We start from the raw sequence: 14,689 nt of genomic DNA, 5'->3' as shown, positions 1-14,689 counted from the left end.
ATGAGGGAAGAAAAAATCTCCTAACAAGAAGAGAAAGATTATTTGTGTAAATGCAGAATGCTTAATTTAACATAGTATTAAACCTTTTTTTCCTGGTTCTTATGTTAATATTTTCTCTTTCATTTTTAAAAAAATATTAACTAACATTCAAAATATCATCTTCTAATGAGAAGCTGAAATGTTTTGCTTCCAAAGCAAGAGAAACTAGCACTTTTGGGGTTTGGAGGTTGTTTGCTTTATCTTTATTTAGTAAATAGTTTCAATCTCCTGCCTGTGGACTCGGGAAACAATTTCACCAGTCCATGAAAAACTTCCGCCCACACTGAATATCCCTATTTGCAGGAAAATAGTAATGACATGCAGTAAGTAGAATGTAAAAGGCTAAAGACATAATTGAAAGACATCTGCATAAAATATACCCATACCAAAACAGACAGGCTGCAGGAGTTTTTGAGAGGTAAAGCCTGAGTCTGTGGACCCCTTGGCCATACAGTATTGACCCTCAGCTGATTCCCAGGTACAATTTTGTCACAGTCACAAAAATCCACCCTCTGTATGGCAGATGCCTCTCCCTCTCTCCCTACCATGAAAGTGGGGGGGAGAGACCATCAGCAAATTATGAGGCATTTTCTAATCTTAGGCTTCTTAATTGGGTGTCTGGATTGAGCTATGATTGGAGAGAGATAAAACTCCACCTGAGACCAAGCCACCACACATGGCAGTGCAAGAGTGGAGGGGCTGGAGAAAGTGACCCCCATGTTGGGATCCCTGCTGCTGCCCCCAATGCAGGGGGAGTCCAGGCAATGTGCCCAGGCCAGGTGTTGTCTTACATGCCTGTGGTTAGAGTCAGCTGAGGTGAATCCCACCCACCTGCACCCTGGACAATCAGCAGTGATGGCGTTGGCACAGAGGTCAATATCCAGGATGAAGCTCCCCCACGCTCACCTCTGCCAGTTCCTGTAGCCCAGAGCTGCTGTGAGCAGCATGGTGGGAGACCCTCAGCATAGGGAAAACTCCCAGGTGTGTACAAGGTCTGATTGTGGCTATATTAGGAAAAAAGGGACACAGGACAATGGTATTCCTGCTCTATTCTGCTGCAGAGCACCTCCTCTGAGAGCTTCTCTAGACTGCTGTAGTTAAGAACAGGCATTAGTGGCCACTGGCTTGGCTGAGAACTGGCAGTGGGATGACAACACAGCAGGAATAACCAACCTTCTGATGCTGAGGATCCAGCCCCTAGAGCAAGGTCCACTACTCTATTGTCAGCATCATAAAGCAGCTTTTATTTTGAGACTGAACTACTTGTGTGTCCATCCCCTGAATTTCTGCTAAAAGACTAAACCTGCTTGGGGATAAAAATCCATTACAAGCGAGAAGCAATTTACAGTAGAGAATTGACCTATAAAACCATTGCATTTCCATTGCACTAATCCAAAACATATTTCAGGTCTGCAGTCTGAAAAAAGTCTTGTTAAAATGACCGGGCTGTTAAAATTATGGTTTTAGTGCAGCAAGCCTGTATATTTTAACTGAATTTTCCTGTTTTGGGCTGTAGTCCTAGGAAATTTTCTAATACAGTGACCTCACTCCTCAAAAACAGTGGGAGGTTTAAAAGCAAGGAACACCCCTGGGACTTCAGAGTAAGTAGCTTACAAGTCTCCCTCCCTTTCAGATTTCCCCCCCTCTTGCTCATTTCTGCATCATCTCTCATACTGTCCTTTACACCTGGAACATTTTGGCCTCTTTTTATCTGCCAAATATTTTCCCTTCTCCATTTTAAATTCCTCCCTAACTCACTAACTCACTTCCTTCTGACTTCTTGGATCTGGGGCCCCATTTTCCCACACTGAAGCTCACTCACTCAGAGGGAGAAAGACAGACAGCCAGTGCATGTGGTCTGCAGTCGCCTCTGAAAGTTCAGGATATGTGCACACATGCACAGGGACTTGGAAAGATGACTCCCAGCAATCAGGACAGGAGTGTTTCATGTTCTCCAAAAAAAAAAAGAGTTTAATAATCTGGGATGAGTCCAGAGCACTTGAACTAGGATCCTCCAGTACTCGTGTAGAAGTCAGAGAAGGGAAGAGCAGCATCCAACTTTTTATGAGAGTCGGCTTCAGTTCCTGAGAGTTCCAGGTCCTGTTCCAGAGTCCACTGAGCTCTGTGAGATTAATTCAGTGGGTTTTTGGGTACTATGGCATCTCAGCACAGAATCACAGAATCACCCAGAAAGAATGAATTCCTGTCATGCAAAAGAGTTCTTCCCTGATAAACTGAAAACATCTCCGTGAGCTGGAGACATTCTCAGTGACCCCTGTGTGTTTGTGCCTTTTTTATTCAACCAGTATAGAAATGCAACTTCAATTTAAGTCCGCTCCTCTTATTAAGTATGTTGACAGAATGAGAACTGGAGTAAAAATAAAGCTAACAAATCTTTAAATGTTTCCTCTTCCTATCCTCTTGCTTCCAGATGTTGCATTCATCAGTACTTCAGACATTATAAAAGGTGGTAAACATGAAACATTTTATAATAAAACAAATCATGAGTGTGACAGAATACTTCATAGCAATCTATTTTATTAGCATACAGATTATAGCACAAGAGTAAGACTCAGCAAAGAGGCAAAGTCACCTGTGTCAGCCTTGTCTGTGTCCACTGTCACTAATTCACCCTTCTACCACTTAAGTGGTAGTGGTTAATTCACACTAACCACTCTGCAATGGGCAAATATTTTCCTTGTTCAACATTTTGCTCCCATTGTGTCTGGAGAGATCTTCCCTATTTTTCCCAATGTCACTTGGAAGCATTATCTCTGGACAAGGCTGGGTTTTCCTGGCACCATCTCTACCTAGTTCTACATTCCTCTGCTCTACTGCATCCCTGCTTCCACCCTCTGTATGGTGCCTTTTTGCATTGGAGATCCACCACAAGCGCCCTGCTTGCTCAAAGGAGCCTTCTGATGTCTTAGTAAGTACCAGAATAAAATGTTCATTTGCTTGGAGATTGCTTGAGAGCATGTGTCCTTGAAAGCATGTCAGCTTTTCTGAACTCCTCTGCCTTTCAGAGTTGTGTCCACTGGGATCTCAGTTACTAGCTTTCTAAAGAAGCTGAAATCTGCTCTCCTAAAGTCCAGCATCCACTCTCTGTTACTCTCCTTCCTCACCCCACGAGTTTCTGGTTCACACATCCCCAATCCCTCCTCCCTCATTGTTGAATAGCAGAGGTAGTTATCCCCAGCTGGCCCTCTGTGCTTATTTCAAGAAGTTATCCCTGATGCCCTCCAGAAACCTCCTGTACTGCTGGTGTTCCACAATTCCCTTCCAGTAGATGACAGAAAGGTTAAACTCCTCTGTGAGAAGCAGGGTTCTTCAGGCCTCTCCCACAAACCACAGGCTCTTCACTATCCATTATGCATCCCACTGAAGAGGTCCTTGTACCCAGGCTAATCCTTCACAGTGACAGCAAGCCCCTTACATCCTCATCTTCCTGCCAGTCTCTCCTGGAGAGCCAACACCAGCCCATGGCAGCCACCCCTCGTGTGCAGGCTAACTTTTTAGTTATTCCAACAACATTGCAGTTAAGTGGGGGAAAAAAAAGTCTTCTAGTTTTCAATTTTGTTGCATGGCCTTTGGTTCATTTTTAGGTCTGTACCTGCAGACAGGGGCTCAGGAAACAGAAGTTCCTGTGTGCTTTAGCTATGACAGGAGGTCCCAGCCCCAACCCCAGCTCTTGTGGCCAAAAAGTGCCTTGAAGAAAGCACAGACCAGCAGGCACTGGCAGCAGCAGGGTTAGTTCATGGACAGTGGCACTCTGCAGGGATCTGTACCTGTTCCCCTTGCAGCTTCCCCACAGTTCCTTCATGGCTTTGCTCCTCTCAAGGGGGATAAGGTTGGCACCAAGATGCATAAAGCTGGAGAAGTCCAAGAATGTTCAGAGGCAGCTGGAGAGCTCATTTGCTGTATGATGAGAATCCGGGACTGAATAATTCCAAGCTGACCAGTCTGCTGGAGTCAGGAGAAGCACAGGCTGTACTATCAAACCACTGTTTCCTCCACACTCCAAAGCATGCAGTATTCCTTTCTATCAAAGAGCTCTGAACGTCTCATCCTCTCAAATGGCTAACAAATGTGTTTGATTATGTAGCAAAGCAGATTTTCAGATGTTGACAAAGTCTTGTTAATCAGGAGAGCAGAGCTCTATCTGTAGAGATACACCATGTACAAAGAGAAATTTCAGCACCTCATTAGAAAAATAAATTATTGTCTTCTCTGAGCTTGTGGCATGGGCAAAACATATCCTCATATGGTATAAACACTTGGTGAGATGAGCGTCATAGCGTTACCATGATTTCACCCCACGAGAGTAAAATGGCCATTCCAAACTGACACAAATCAAAATTTTATGCTACCCTAGGGCATGTTATGCCTCCCCTTCTTCTTGTGATGATCTCCATCAACCATCAGATCATATAATTTAACATAACACAAAATACAGACCTCTTGACACAGATCACCTCCTGTACCCGAGGAGGGACAGTTCTAATTTATACCAGATTGCTTCAGACTACAAGAAACACCATGTCAGCAGAGAGCTAGCCAAGCACAGGTGTGCCTTACACTGTCCAAAAATGCCTTTTCCTATTCTCCTTTTTTCCACCCAAATGGCAGAAGATGTGGGAGGCAGCTGGCAGCACCTCTCTGCACCAGCTGAGAATGATGCCAAGCCCCAGTTAATGCACTCAAGGGTCACATCCAAGATGTTCTGTACAGAAGTGAAAGGAAAAAGAATCTGCTATTTTACTTTAAGAAAGAGTCACACATCAGCAGGGGAAAAAAAAAAAGAAAACTTCAGAATTAATGCATGAGAATGTTTAATATATTGCCAGAATGTCAATGAAAATTAAGCAAATTCCAAGGAATCTAGAGAAAATGATCCCTTTGAGTCAAACATTAATGAAAGTCTGCAGTGATATAGGAATGATCTCATGCTCATGGTTATTTCCCATTCGCAATTTTTTTCTTGGTACAGTTTTGTGGGGATTTTTTTAAACTCCCAGATGTTGTAAAGTTAATTACACAATCGCTTGTGTATTACAAAAAAAAGCATAAATAATACTGGATACATGAGTCATTACAGTGCAGCACAGAATGAAGGAAAATGATTGTCAGAAAAAGGCAATTTCTATATAGTTTCAGTGCTGAAATTCTTCGGTATTCTTCAGGCAGATCCTGCTTTTTTGCAAGGAAGAAATTTTCAGCTCGGTTTGAGTATTGCTGTGAGCCTCCTCTGTGCACAATCTGGAAGAGCAGCAGAACCCCACCTGGAAAGTAATACTTGCCAGTGAAGGGCAGTATAAATGCAGACACATCTAGAGGATAGTCTTTTGCAGATCAGTACATCAAAAAACCTCTGCTCACTGTGCAAGGCAAGGTGTTAGAAGCTGTGTCTTTTAAGAGCCAATTGTTTTGGGAAGCATATTCACTTGAGTACTACTGGCATTCATGAAATGCATAACTGTGCCACCAGTCTGCTGCTGAGGATGTATCAAGTGACTCAGCACTTCAAATTTCCAGGATTTGAGTATATAAAAATGTGTGCACAAGTTCACAGTAATATTTGGAAAGTGTAAATGTTCCTCCCCTTTTTAAAAAAGGGATGCATTAAAAGTTACTTTAAAAATACATACAGCTGACTTCAAAACAAGTTGGTTCCTCAGCCTGCTTCCCTCTTCAAAAATATCCATGTTACCTTCCTCAATGGAAAGAGGATACCTGTGAATAAAGACCAAAGAGATCAGGAACCAACTTATTCACTTTAAATTAAACACTCTTCTTGCTGAAAGACAGCCAACCATCCGGGTTGGAGCTGTGCTGTACATTGGGTTTTGGGCCATAGCTTATGACTGAGCCTCTTCCATAAGGATCCCAACCAGGCCAGTCACTAAATACCTGTCACAGTAGACAGGGAATGATTCTCAAGCTGGAATGTGGTGTCACCTGCCATTGATGGAGAGGTGTTTGTGTGTAAATAGCAAAAGAGAGGACAGATTCTACGTAAGTCAAATTCCAGATGTAGATAATAGGGATCCGATGGTAGCATCTGGCTATAGCATGAAAATTAGGGGATAGTTTGTCTAATAAGTACTGGTGAAAGCAAAGAGATTTCTAGGAAATAATAATTCATAGATTCAGAGAATTGGAGGCAGAGTTGTCATTTCATTTCTTAACAACCATTTTCTCAGCCTTCTCCTGTCTTTCTTCTAAAGGCTAATGGGTCATATTTTGGCACAGAGGATGACAGTTCACTACCTCTGCCTATTTGTAGTTAACTCTTTGACTCTGCCTTAGGGTCTTGGGGGATTACTTTGTAAAACAGTTTTTTAAAAATATTTCCTACTACATTTGTCAGGTGATGAGACATTTTATTAACTTTCTTGCTATGAATTTTTATCAGGCCAATGAGGAATATTCATTCCTAAGGGGTTTAAACTAATAAAATTGTAAAATGAAAAGCTGTAACAAGTGCTTCATCTCTTGATCACTATGGTTTTAAAACTGAATCTTATCTTGTAACTAATCACAACTATTTCTGCTTTTGAAAATACTCTAGGTTTGCTTTGTTGCACTGTGTATTTTAAAGTCCTGACATCTGAAATCCTGTGAATATGTAGGAAACAAAGTTTCATCTCAAAACCAAAATGAAATTCTCCAAGTGTTTTGTAAAGAAACATATAGACCCATGACTGATGTAGATTCCTAAACTGACCAGTCTTAGAGCCAAGAGGAATTGTTGTGATTGTCTCACTACTTTTCATAGAATTGAGCCTCTAGAACTTTCCTATATTAATTTGTGATTCAAGATTAAAAGCTGTACTTTCAGCAGAGTAGCTCTTTAAAAGAAATGTTTCATTTTGATTTTAAAATCTCCATTAATGAAGAATCCAGCACAATTCCTTATAAATCATTCCAAATGATTAATTATCCCTGCTGTTAAGAATATGCACCTTCTTTTTTTGGCCTGAATTTGCCTCACATCAGTTTCCAGCCGCTGGTCTTATTAGTCACTGTACCTTTGTCTGCCAGACTGAAAAGCCCTGTATTACCTACATCTTCTCCTTGTGGAGGTACTTACAGGCTATGATCAAGCCACTGCTAACCTTCTCTCTTGGGAAGCTGCTTTCTCTATTAGCGATCCTTTAATTATTCTCAGAGCTCTTCTCTGAACTCGCACCATTTTTTTTTTACAACCTTCTTGAATTTTGAGCACTGGATCTGGATTTAAGTCACCCCACCAAGCACAACCCCAGTAACAAGAACAGCAGCAATAGCCCACTCCTTTTTTTTTTTTTTTTTTTTTTTTTGGTACCATTAGGAACAGATTTAGCCCTTCTGGCCTTAGTGCCATGCTGGGAGGTCATGCTCAGGTATACAAACACCACTTCCAAAATTTTCTACTTCAAGCAGAGCTCTCCTGGAAGTGCAAACTGCATGTTCTGTTCCCAGATTGGTCATCCACATTCTGTCATCCCAAAACACTTCTGCTTTGAGCAGGTTCAGGATTTTCTTTCTCTATCAGTGGCTCTTTCTCCACATCATTGTCTCAGCTGTTAGGAACTCCATCTTTGATTCTCAAATTATTGGTTAAAATGGGAAGCAGCAAGAAAGAGAAAAAAACCCCAAAACAACAGGGAATTCTTGATGGAAACTCCCTGTTTACAATCAGATTTGGATACACCAATGAATTACTTTCAGTCTATTTATTGTATGACATTGAATTTATAACATTCTGATTTGTTATTCAAGATATATAGTCCTATATGCAATAATGCTGGAATTTTATTACACTGCAAATGCTATTGCTTGTATAAACCAAAGTTGTAATCACATTAAAATTTATCCTGAGCTAGTCTGACAAGATTCTTCTATAAATAATTATTAATGACATTTTCTTCCTTTAAATGATTAATAATCTGGTCCCATATATGGTCTTCCATTACTTTGTCAAGGAATGCTATCCAGCAGTTTTGATTACTTGAGGTACCTCTTCTGCTTTTTCTAAATATGAGTGCATCTGCTTTTTTCTGAAATCTTTCTATTTCCCAGAATTTGCTGAAACTCAGCATTAATGATCCATCACGCTTCTTAGCTCACAGCCTGAAACTCTTGGACATGATAATATGAAAAGTACTATTTTGGTAACTGTAATTTAACACCATCTATAGACACTGTGAGAGAGGGACTTATTTTATTATTATTGCATGACTTAAGTACACTATCTGTTTTCTTCTCTCTTCCTCCAGTCAGGATATAGAAAGGTTTATTGAATATTTCAGTTTCTTAATGACAGTTCTGCCATATTTAAGTCATTAGTGAAAGAACACTTTTATTGAGATTCCTTTTGCTCTTCAGATACTCAAAAATTCCTTCCACTGCCTTACATTCTGCTGGCTATAGCTTTCCCTTTGAATCCTTTTTTCTTTCCTCATCAATTTTCCTAATTTCATAATTATCCTTACTACTATTCACTTTTCTTTTTTCCATATACTGTTTTTAATTGCTATGAATGCTTTCTTTTCCCTTATGTACTTGGCTGCTTTTAAACCTCCTTTTCTGACTTTATGCCTTTAGCACTAGGGTAATTTATAAAAAAATTATAAAATAATTCAGTCTTTCATATTTTACCGTTTCAGATCTTCTAAGCTGACTCATATCTGTGTATGACACAGTCTGTGTATGACACAGTCTGTGTATGACTACACTTTTTTTTCTGGAATGGGATGCTCAGAAACTCTAAGTAAACTTATTGCTAATATGAACTTTTTGTTGTTCGCATAAATAGACATAGTAAATCCAAGCCTGAACAGCTGCTGACTTCTCAGCTCAGCTTATGTCTGTTAAGATGAGGCCAGATCCCATTGGCCTCAACAAATGATTGACAACAAATTGTCCTGTGTTGGTTTTCACCCTTTCTGAACTGGAATATTGTCACCTATAATTTTGCAGAATTTCAAGGGTATTTTAGTACTTGGCAGCAGGAGATTTCCAACATGTGTTGTTCAGACTGAAATCCTCCACAATAGCATGGCTTTTCTTTCCTACACCTGATAGAAGGGTGTTTAGGCAGTCAGTCATCCTGCTCTCTAGTGTGATTTGGCAGTCAGCAATAGGCACCAGCAGCTCCCCGTCTTCTGCTTTATGTTTTGGAACAACAGCCCATAAGCATTTAAGAGTACTTGGCAGTGATTCAGAGGCAGCTGTTGCTATTTTCAATGTAGACTGCCTTTCTCTGTTCTTTTATGCAAATTCCATCAGTTCTTGAATAAAAGTTTCATACCACTGAATTTAACATTCCAGTCATGTCAACTTTTCTTCCGGTGGCTTATAATACCAAGTGGAGTGTGTGTGCACTAATCAGTGAGCAAGTCCCTTTCCTTTTGCTTATTACTGGGATCCTTGCAATCCTGAAAGCAATTAGAGACTTTTCTTCAGGTCTCTGGCACCTTGATTAATTTTGTTCTGGGTATCTTGATTTTTCTGCTTTCTCTTTCCTCTACTAGCTTGTCGTTTTGTTGATGTTTAGTTCAATACCTTTCAGACCAGCCTAAGCAGCCCATATCTCAAAAAAACTAGTTTCCATCCACTATGATTACTTCTGAGACTAGTTAACCAGCCTTTCCTCTCCACAAGAGAGACTAAAATTCCCTTAAACAAAAGCAGTCTGCCCAGTGCCGTTTACCTCACCAGCAGCTCACTTCTGGACAGCATTTGCGTTCATCTTCATTCTGTCTGTGATCTCTGGAGTCATGCAGTCCTGGGTCACAAATGCTAGGCATGGCAGAAGCAAGTGGACAGAGGGGATCAGAGCCTTCCCTGGCACTACATTCTACTCTGCAGACAGCAAGTCCACCCAAACCCATTCTAGAACGGTTTTTTTTAAAGGAGCATGAAACTTTGCACCTTCTGATTTCATAAAAAGTATAAGACTTCATGCTTTGGTCATCAAGATCTTCTGCCATTTTGGGTTTCCTCTTACATCACTTATTGGACTGGATCAGAGGGCAAGCAGGGCTCAGCTGATACAGATGGGCATCAGACTCCTCAGAGTCCTCAGAGAGCAGCCAAAGGACCACAGGTTCATTCCTTGCCAAACATGCTCCCCATCTGGCTGTTTGCCAGCAGGATCTCTGGTTCCTCAGTGGGGGTCTCTGGGAACATCGCATGCTGAGGGGCTGGGTTGCCCTCTGGGATTTAGGCTGTTCAAGTCCTCCCTAAACATATGGTTTAATTTCAGACAAACATAGTTAGGAAACAGGCTCAATTCCCTTACTTTCCTCAAAGAGTGTAGAAGAGATCAATTCAGCAGAAAGATGGAGTTTCATGGGTATCCAGGCAGCTTTATGGCTCAGCTTCTGCAGGATTAAAGGTTGAAATCATGCTGCTTTTGCAGTCTGACAGGTCACATTGGAGCAATGGCCATTCCTTGGCAAGTAGGTGTGGAGCACAGCAGGTCCATGTGAGACCTTCCTTAGAGTGTAGGAAGATTTCTTCCTTCTTTGTTCACCTACACAACACTCAGCCTGTACCACAAGATAATTATTTCACTTTTATGCTTTTCCTTTCTGCTATATATACATTCAACATCATGCCATACAACCTTCTGTGTGCTGCACTGAGAATCATTGGGCTTTGCTGCTCATCGCTGACTTTCCTGCCAAGTACAGTTAAATCCCAAATTCTTTTTGCCCTCTCTGTTTTGTTATTTTATTTTTTTCAGACATTGATTATATCAGCAGAGTGAAGGAAAGTATTACAGGGAGAGACAGTGTGGTAAGCAAGGCATTGGAAGGGAAGTCAGCATATATTTGTGCTGTCAGTTTTAATGCATCATTTGTTGACTCTGTATATTTTATGTGGTTCAGAAATAGTTTTTGCATATCTTGTCCATCCTCTTTTTTATCCTGAATTGAGATGTTAGAGTTTCATGTTCTTTATTGAGTTTAGACTCCTTTCTTTGATTCCTGGGATGGATACTAGTTTCCCAGGTCTGACATTTGCAGGGGGTCTGTGGAATGGCTAATTCTTCCTTCCAACAGGACCTTTTCTATAGTATTTGATAAGATGATGCCATGGTTTCACCCAAGCTATCAATCAAGCATCATGCAGCCTTTTTCTCCAAATGTCCCCCTTTTTCCCCTTCTTTTGCCCCTAATCAGCCTCTGAAGGGGTCTTCAAAAATTGCCAATGCTGACTACATTGCAAGTTGTCATGGGTATTGGAAAAAGTTTAAAATCTGGGAGTTCCCAGGTACACTCATGGCCCCATATTAGCCACTGCAAAGAAAACCAGCCCCAGCCAAAACCAGTGCAGATGATCATAATAATTTTCTTCACCTTTAAAATTATGTTTAGTAATATTTTTCCAGAAACTGCACAGCACAGCCAGCTCTTGAGCAGAGAATAGGTGATTTTGCAGTCTAAAGGCTGACAAACCCTACTTGTCACACACACAGACAGATCCCTTTAATCATTAAAAACTGCTGCACTGTCTCTTTTTAAATAGGGAATAAGGACTGGGACAAGGTTAGGTTTCAGGAAGTGAACCATGGAAGCAAAGTGAATTTTCCCCAAGCAATGTTAAACCCTCAGCAAAAAGATATTGGGAGGTGGGGAGAAGGAAGAGGAAGCACAACATCTTTTCCTCTTTCAGTTCTTTGGAGAGTAACCAAAACTCCTACTGGGGGAAAAAATATCACAGTGTATCCTGTTGACCCCTGCTAGCAATGTCAAATATTGTCTGCATGACCCTCAGTCTGTGCCAGCAGACAGAGCCAACACTGAGATGCCGGCACTGTGTCCTACAGAGCCAGCATGGACCAGCTGATGGCCAGCAGGGCTTAGAGTCCCTCACAAAGAGATAAACAGCAATGCTGTGTCCTATGTGCACTTTCAAGGTGGTCTAGTCAGGATTTTAGTATAATCATTTTACAGGAGAAACCAAGGTAAGAAGATTGAGCTTTCTGCACTTTATGCAATGGAGCCAAAAATATCCCTTTAATTTTCCAAGTTCCCTAAAGGATGGTTAAATTACACTCCTTAATATTTGTACTATTTAAATCCCAAAACACAGTTATCTCTGCACAGGGGCAATGGGAAAGAGCTGCACAGGCCAGCTGAGAAGCATCAGATCAGATTACCTGCTACTGTCTGTTTTGCCAACAGTCACGATGCCTTGACATGAGCACCAAGACCAGTCCAGGCATTCTAGCTCCTGGAAAACAAGGCAAGCATTTTGAAAACAAATGGTGTGGCAAATTAGGTTGAACTGATACCTATAAGGGTATAGTTGATTTTTTTTACATCACTTACCCCAAGACAGAAGTTCAGTAAGCTGCTTCTACTGTACTTACAGTGCCCAAGTGGAGAGCTGTTGACTGGGGTAACACAGCGTAACAGACATCATATAAAAACTGGTTTCTAAGTCATCATAGACAGAAGAAATATATATTTTTCCATTTCAGGAAAGGGCTAGTAGGAGAGGAGCAATGATTTTCCTTTGCATTTCAGACCAACTACTTGGCTCATGCAAGTGATGCTATACAGATTCTGTTGGTTAAATCCTGCACAGACACATGTAGGCAAAGCTTCCTGAAGGATAGATATCTTGGTGACAGAGAAGAATTTCAAAAATTTATTTTGGTTTTTCTTGATTTCTAACAGGAAGACTTTGAGAAGATTCCTTGAAATACTCATTGACCGAAACAGGAAGGAACAGAGAAGTGTGTAGCATTTATGCCTGAAAAGGCAAAGCAAGAGAATTGTGGCTGTGGACATGGTGGAGTACCTTTTGTCATTCTTTGGAATACATGAGCAGCTGCTACATGTATGCACACCCAGGTAATCCAAGAAGAGAAGCAAACTGCAGGAACTGAATGAACACAGTAGAAACCATCTCCAGTAGAAGATGGAGTAAAAGAGCTGGAGACAAGACAACCAGTCTCTAATTCCTCCTCTCCTTCTAATGCACTGTCTGGTCATGTAGAGGTTAATAGTAGAACTCCATAGACATCTCAATGCTCACTTTCACCAGTACTCTGGAGTATGGCAAAGCCTCACAAATCTGTGGTTCAGTTTCTGCTGTACTTAATAGGACCACAAAGAAGTTCAGTGTGAGTGTTGTACATGTTGCTCACATTACAAATTTAAAATTAGTTAATTTGGAAATTTTCTTGATTCTCACAATCCTTTGAAGCAACTAAACAAGATGTGCATTATCAACAAAGCAAGAAACAATGTGGGAGGAAAGAGAACATATTATCTATGTAAATGAGAAAAAACTACAGCACTGAAATGACCATTCATTATAGTTCACTGTTTGCAGACACATTTACAAAATAAATTCTCATTAAAAGAAAAAAAAAAAGCAAGGAGAAGTGGAATAATTGCCATTATGTGTCTGAGAGAGTGTTTTTCCATTAGCTGCAATTAATACAGTAATGGTAAATGAAAATAATTTCCCATTTTGTACTTGTTGTGAGAAAACATTAAAGAGGAAAAAAAAAAGATAAGTGAAATGAAAACAAAACAAAGCATAATAATTAATACATTGATGATTAGGCATCATCTCTGGCCTGATCGATCATCATGAGGTTTTGGTTTTATTTAATTAGCGTATGGTAATTTCACACAGAATCCCAATGCACCGATGAAAACCGGCATGTGAAGACATTGACCTTCTGCTCACATATGCAACATCTTCTTACAGTGCTAACAGCCCATATGCATCAGTGCTAAAAGGCTTCTGTCTCACAGGAGAGCCCCTGTATCAGGGGGATATCATTACTGCCTACAGCGAGATCAGAGTTTGGCTCTTCTTGGTGCATGGGAGTCTGGGGAGCAAAAGGGAAATTGGGTTTGCCAGGATAATAATTGGGTGCTATGAGATTATGGAGTGCCACCATAAACTGAAAATGAACAGACAAGTTTCTTTCTGTTTGTTTTATTAAATGCTATTATTGTTATTTATTATGTTCTTGGTCATCAGTTTTCTCAGAGCTGCTAACAAAGTGTCACATAAATCCAGCCTGTCCCTTTCTGACCCTTATAACATCATGCAATTTTCCTCATTCACCCTTAATTTGAGATATAAACTAATGTGAAAACATGCTTTTTATTAAATGGCAAGTTTTCTACTAAATACATTTCTTTTGCAGTAGGAAGCAACTGCCTAAGAAATAAATATCTCAGCCAGACCTCCTGCATCCTTCTCTCAATATATAAGCCAAAAAAAAAAAAGTATGCGTTCCATTTGCCAATTGCAAAATAATAATAATGTTTGATGGGCAAAAACTCAGCTGTCAGGAGAGAAAACAGACAATTCTGCTTCTTGAATGCTATTGACTTCATGGGGCCAATAAAACAACTTGCAAATAAAAGAAAGAGGAACCGATTCATGTCCTAAGATTGTGTGACGTAGCTTTTTTCTGTTTGTATAATGTTGTGATTAAATATGGTGGAGCCCTAGGGAATGAATTTTTTATTTGAAGGTTAAGCCAATATTAGCAAAAAATAAAATAAAATTAATCAAATGGCCCAGAGCATCACAGCCACAGTTGATTCCAAGAATGTTTGGTTACAAAATGAGCAACTGACTAATTGTGTAAATGCTGTTAATTAGCTGTGCAGAGCCCCTA

This window comes from Molothrus ater, chromosome 2 (genome assembly GCF_012460135.2).
Source record: "Molothrus ater isolate BHLD 08-10-18 breed brown headed cowbird chromosome 2, BPBGC_Mater_1.1, whole genome shotgun sequence".
Lineage (NCBI taxonomy): Eukaryota > Metazoa > Chordata > Aves > Passeriformes > Icteridae > Molothrus > Molothrus ater.
The sequence above is the reverse complement of the archived record's forward strand: the minus strand, read 5'-3'. Positions refer to the sequence as shown.